Source organism: Grammomys surdaster, unplaced genomic scaffold (assembly GCF_004785775.1).
Source record: "Grammomys surdaster isolate TR1022 unplaced genomic scaffold, NIH_TR_1.0 342, whole genome shotgun sequence".
NCBI classification, from domain to species: domain Eukaryota; kingdom Metazoa; phylum Chordata; class Mammalia; order Rodentia; family Muridae; genus Grammomys; species Grammomys surdaster.
Window position 1 is genome coordinate 511,984 of NW_021604761.1, and position 6,056 is coordinate 518,039.

General features: G+C 46.7%; 1 protein-coding gene across 7 annotated transcripts in view; it reads left to right on the forward strand.

Moving 5' to 3' along the window:
- Positions 1-6,056, forward strand: part of Mroh1 (maestro heat like repeat family member 1) — a 75,237-nt gene that overhangs the window by 251 nt on the left and 68,930 nt on the right. Inside the window, exon 1 of one of the 7 annotated variants that reach the window (XM_028778867.1) lies at positions 3,536-3,625. The exons of the other annotated variants lie outside the window; for them this stretch is intronic. The gene's annotated coding sequence lies outside the window, so the exon portion shown is untranslated. Of the gene's footprint in view, positions 1-3,535; positions 3,626-6,056 lie in introns of those variants that run through there. 7 annotated transcript variants of the gene reach the window in all.

Below are 6,056 nucleotides of genomic sequence, written 5' to 3' on the forward strand. Positions count from 1 at the left end.
CTTCGCGTGTTACACCTGGAAGGGATCTCGGAGCTTGCGATTTAATTCTGGCTTGTCAGACATCGGCACGTGGTCCCCGGACCCTGTCCCTGCTGTCTGGTGGGTCGCGTGGTCCATGTCCTAGTCCCTTCCGGGAACTCGGTGACTCAAGACCCTAGTCCTCTGGTGGGCTAGGGGCTACGTGTTCAGGTCTTTGAGCACAACTGGGCCATTGGCGTTTCTGTCTCTTTCATAAAACTGAGCCTTAATTCAGAGACTTGCAAAGCCGGTGCACACCACAGCCACTAGTCTTTCTGTGTTCTCTTTGCCGATTAAAGGAGGCGGTGTAGAGCAGGAAAGTGATTTGTCCGGAGTCACGAGGATTGCTGGCCCCAGAGAGAAGGCCACAAAACTCAGAGTATAGAATTCAGGCAAGGTGAGAGCTAGGTGAGGTTGAGCCAGAGCTAGCACTCCAGGTTTGGGGCTCCGATTTCCAGCCAAGTCAGTGTAGTTATACAGCAATACTTTACCCTGTACAGAGCTCAGGGTAGGTAATGGATGGAGCCATAAACTCGAGTGCCATGAGTAAGCATAAGGAGCTGCAGGAGAGAGATAGAGGACAGCATCTGGAGACCTGAGGCTGTGAGCTGGAGGTGCTGTTGAGGCAAAGGCCAACTCTGAGGGGTTGCTAGTCTTGGTTGGGGGCAGGAAACACTTTGAAAGGGGATGGTAGTAGAAATGGAGATGAAATAGAGGAACAGCCTGCGACCTAGTTAATTAAATGGTGAAAAAAATCAGGAAATAGGTGGGGCGGGGCAGAGGTGAAGGTGAAGGGTTAAGTCTTAACTGCTCTGCTGAGCTTGATTGGCCATGATCATCTAGACAGAGACCCCCAGCAGACACAGGGTTGATGGGGTGCGAGAGCAAGAGATCCTATGCAAATCACTGGCTGTGGGATATTTCCTTGGAGCATGTGTTCATGACTTGGTTGGCTGTGCAGTCTCTGCACCTGCAGGCCAGGGAGGTGCTTCTGCCATCAGGCTTTACTCTTAGGCCTTAGGGTGAGCCTTGTGGCTCAGATGAGGAATGTCTTTCTGGTCTCTAATGTCAAAATCGAATGGCTGAGGTCTAGCTGCCTTTGCTAACTTGAAACTGTTGTCCAGACAACTGTCCTACTCAAACCTGTGTCTTGTCATACCTCCCTCCGTCAGAGTTGACTGTTGAGGGACACCAGAGGCCAGAGGTGGGACCTGTGCTCGCCTCTGTTCAGTCATCTGTGTGTGTTTGGGGATGGGGGAAGCGGCAGCTGGAGGTTGTAGAAGTTCTCAGAGGCCCAGGTGAGAGGCAGAGTCGCTGCTGGCTGATGAGCAACTCCAGGCCTCCTGATCGATGGCTTTTTTACTGGGCTGAGTTGTTTTGAGTCCAAAGACATCCTTGCCAGTGTCAGGGTACACAGCTTGATCCACCTTGGGAAGTAACACCAGGAAGGGTTTCTGTGGCTCTTGTAAGTACTTGACTTCTGAGTAGCATATGGGTGATGCTTTCTTCCCTGACCTGCAGGGTCTCCTTGCTTTGGTGATTTGCATGTAAGCCCAGTTTCATGTGCTTTATTTGAAAAATCATATTCTTAGTGGATCATAAGCAGTGAGCTCCTGACTGTATTACCCTCAGACACCATTTCGGGTTCTCACTGGTTACTCTAGAAGCTGACCCTTCTCTAGCCCAATTCCTCCCAGGTAAGGCATTCTGTGACTGCATGTGCCTGGACACCACCCCCACTTCCACCTCTCACTCCCCACCCCCCCATCGTTTGCTTATCATTACCTTGGGGCTAGATTATATCTCAGACCCAGCCCAGGAGGAATTTGCTAAATGTTCACGTGCATACTGGTCCTCTGTTCATATAAATGTAGGTGCTGTGAACTGGGTGTGGTAGTGCACACCTGCAAAAAATTGGGGAAAAAAAAAAGACAGAAAAACTCTCCTCACACTCTGTCACTCATACCAGCACCTAGCACCAAAGATGGTCCTTGTCCTTATCCTGTCAGACGTGCACAGAGCTCACCACTGCCTGGCTTCACGCCCAGTCAGAGCCTGTGAGTATATGACTACAGGTGCTGGACATCAGTCGCTGGTGGCTGTGCAGGAAGCACGGCTAAGGCTGTCAGGCTCTAGAGCCATGTCCTTAACTGTCCGCTTTTCCACACTCAATCAACTTTGGAAAGACATGCAGGACATGCACTTTGTCAGAAGGGATAGGTAGCACAGACTCTGTGTCTGTGGTTATCTTTTCTGAGAATTCCTGTGTGTCCTTTTGCCTGTTTGTTTTAGTAATATACAAGCTATATTTCCACACTAATTTTTAAGTAGACTAGCCTCCTGTTACACATTTGTTCAACATTTACCCAATTATTTGTTTATACGTTTGTTGTTTATTGAGATAGGATCTCTCTATTATGTAGCCCTGGTTGTCCTGAACTTTTTTTTTAAAGAATTATTTCATTTATATGAGTACATTGTAGTTGTCTTCAGACACAACAGAAGAAGGCATCGGGTCCCATTACAGATGGTTGTGAGCCACCATGTGTTGCTGGGAATTGAACTCAGGACCTCTGGAAGAGCAGCCAGTCCTCTTAACCGCTGAGCCATCTCTCCAGCCCCCTGAAACTCTTTATGTAGACTAGGCTGGCCTTGAACTCACCAAGATCCACCTGCCTCTGCCTCCCGAGTGATGGGATTAAAGGCATCTGTCACCCCTTTATATTATTTTTAAGACATTAATATTTATTTTTTTATTATTTATTTAATATTTATTTATTATGTACCTGATGTATGTGTGAGTACCTGAGTATATATGTATGTATGCCATATATGTGGAGGGTCTGTGGGAAGTAAGAAGAGGGCATGGGATTCCCTAGAATTAGAATTACAAGTGGTTATGAACCACCATATGGGTTCTGGGAACTGAACTTGAGTTTTCTCAGTAAGGGCTTTTGACAGCTCAGGCATCTTTCCAGCCTCAGTTACTATCTTCTAAAATGGCTATTCTAGTTTTGTCGTTTTGGTTGGTGGTTTGTTTGTTTCTGTTTGGTGCTGGAGACTAAACCCAGAGCCCTGTGCATACTGGGCAAGTATTCTATCATTGATCCACCCTCTCGCCCTGATTATAGCCAGTCTAAAAGGTTGGAAGGGTAGCTTATTGTATGTCCACTCCACCGTAAATTAGAAGAACATTAATTAATTCTAGTTTTTCAAAACAGGGTTTCTCTGTGGGGCTTTGGATGTCCAAGAACTTGCTCTGTAGACCAGAGTAGCCTTGAACACACAGAGATCTACCTGTCCCTACCTCCCAAGTGCTGCCACCAGCACCCCCACTCCCACCTGGCTGTATCTCTTAACTCTATAAAGGACTTACTTTGAAGTAAGAGAAGACATGAGTTCTTTTTGATTAAAGTCCTACTTTGGCCATTAATAATTTTTGTTCTTTTTTTAAAGATTTATTCTTATTTATGTGTATATTTGTATGTATCTGTTTGTGTGTATGTACACACTTCAGGCATTCCTGTGCAAGGCTCCAGATCCTCTAGAGCTGGAGTTACCTATGGATGGGGTGCTGGGAACTGAACTCGGGCCTTCAGGACGAGCAGTGAGTACTCCTGACCGCTGATCTCTTCTTTCAGGAACAGTTAAATACTTTTATATTTATTTTATTCTACATGTATAAATGTTTTTGTCCACATGAATATATGTGTACCATGTGGGTGCCTGGTGCCTGTGGAGTTCAGACAGGGCATCCGATCCCCAGGAGCTCGAGTCATGGATGGTTGTGAGCCACCGAGTGGATGCTGGGAATCAAACTCCTGTCCTCTGAAAGAGCGTATGTGGCTTTCACTGCCGAGCATGTCTCTGGAGTCCCAGGAAACAGATTTTTTGTTATTTTAACTTCTGTGTACACAAAGATACAAATCAAAACCTTGACCCTGCTCATTGGGGCACACTGAGCATTCATACTTAGTGCTGATCCAATTCGTCTGTTCTTTGTGAGCAAAGGGTCGTGGGAATGTCCAGCACAGCTCAGGGCTTCCTGAGTGGGAAGGACAAGACAGGCTACTTACTGGCTTGGACACAGTGGAGCTTAGCTCAGAACCAAAGCTACCAGCCTAATGCCTAGGACGTGAGGTGGGCTCAGGGGCAACATCAGAAAATTAATATAGTAGAAATACATACATAGATCTGTTAGAGAAGTATTAGTATTTTTGAGCAGGATATCTTAGCAGCATTTAATAGTTTTAGTGTGTCCTCAAGCACCTATTTTGTCATTTATTCCTAAAGATGTTGTGTAACAACTTTTTAAAGATTTATTTATTTTATGTATGTGAGTACACTGTCACTGTCTTCACACACACCAGAAAAGAGCATCAGCTCCTGTTACAGATGATTGTGAGCCACCATGTGGTGGCTGGGAATTGAACTCAGGACCTCTGGAAGAGCAGTCAGTGCTCTTAACCGCTGAGCCGTCTCTCCAGCCCGATGTTGCATATTTTTGTTATGCTCTCCAGCAAAAGGTCTGACTTTTTCAGCTGTTGTTAGTACGTAGAATAGAGTGATACTGTGTAATGCCTCTGTACTCTATGACCTCTGTGAGGGATCTGATTCTGCTCCCAACTGTAGATTCTGTAGGGTTTTTTTTTTTTAAATAAAATGTATTGCCTGTCAATACAATTTTTAATTTTTCTTTCTCCTCCTTTTCTTCCTCCTCCTCCTCCTCCTCCTCCTCTTCCTCCTCCTCCTCTTCTTCCTCCTCATTTTCTTCTTCTTCTTCTTCCTCTTCCTCTTCCTCTTCCTCTTCCTCTTCCTCTTCTTCTTTTGGGACAGGGTCTCAATGTGTAGCCACAGCTGGCCTCTCAATGTAGACCAGGTTGACCTCAAGTTCACAGAGATTCACCTGCCTTTGCATCCCATAATGCACAGCCACACCTGGCTACTTCTCAATTTAAGTGTCTTGTCCTGTTTTTTCCTTGCCTTTTATTATGCCAGCCTAATTTTTCAACATGGCCTTGGCAACATGTCCTTGGACAGAGGTGGTACAGTCTGAACTTGGTCTTTTTTCTCACCTTACATACTCAGACATGGTTTCTCACCAGTGATGCTGATCTCTCCCCCCGCCCCTTCTCTTTCTCCTCTTCCTTGGGTACCAGTAGCCCTGGTATTAGCCACCCTGGCTGGTTAGGAATTCACTGTTACATCAGTTACTTTTCCATCGCTGTGGTAAAACATCATAACTAAGGCAGCGTATAGAAGAGAGGGTTCATCTGGACCGGTGGTTCCAGGGGGTTAGAGTTAATGATGGAGCTGAGGCCTCTGTGGCAGGAGGCTCACATCATGAACTGTAACAAGGAGCAGAGAGAACCAGCTGGGATAGGCTTGGCTGCTGGGCACTGATTTTGTTCTTCTGTGCACTGTTGTCGGTTCCTCTTGGCTTCGTCTTGCTGTTCCTTTTCCAGTGACTCTAGGTAATGGTGTCTATCATGCTTCTTGTGTGTCTTGTAACCTTTGAACTCTTCATAATGTGCTAAGTTATGCTGTGTGAGGATCAACAGTTCCAGGTCCTGAGCCTCGAATGGGTGTTGGATCTGAGTTAAGGAGACTGAGGTTGCCACTCGTGTATTAGCCTTCCCATCCTCCTTCTTGCCCTTGAGCAGCATTTGTAAGCACAGCATCTCCTGTCACTCCGGCTTGATGCAGACATGCCGGGTAATGAAGTCCTGCTCTCAGCTCCTACGACTGATGTCTTTGTTGTGAGCGTGCGGCTCTGTCTCTAGCTGGTCTATCTCTAGCGTGTTGATGACCTTCTGGAAGAACTGATGGTAGTGCAGGTCTGTGTCTAGGCTCTCAGTGGCATGGCTGACCTCCTAATTGGGTGACCTGTGTGTGCTTCAGTACATCAGCTAGAATGGTACACCACATCAGAAGTGCTGGTAAGAAGAGGAAAGGGCTCTGTGGGGGCACACAGGGAGGCCGAGAGGGAGGTGGCTCTGTGGGGGCACACAGGGAGGCCTGAGGGGGAGATGGCTCTG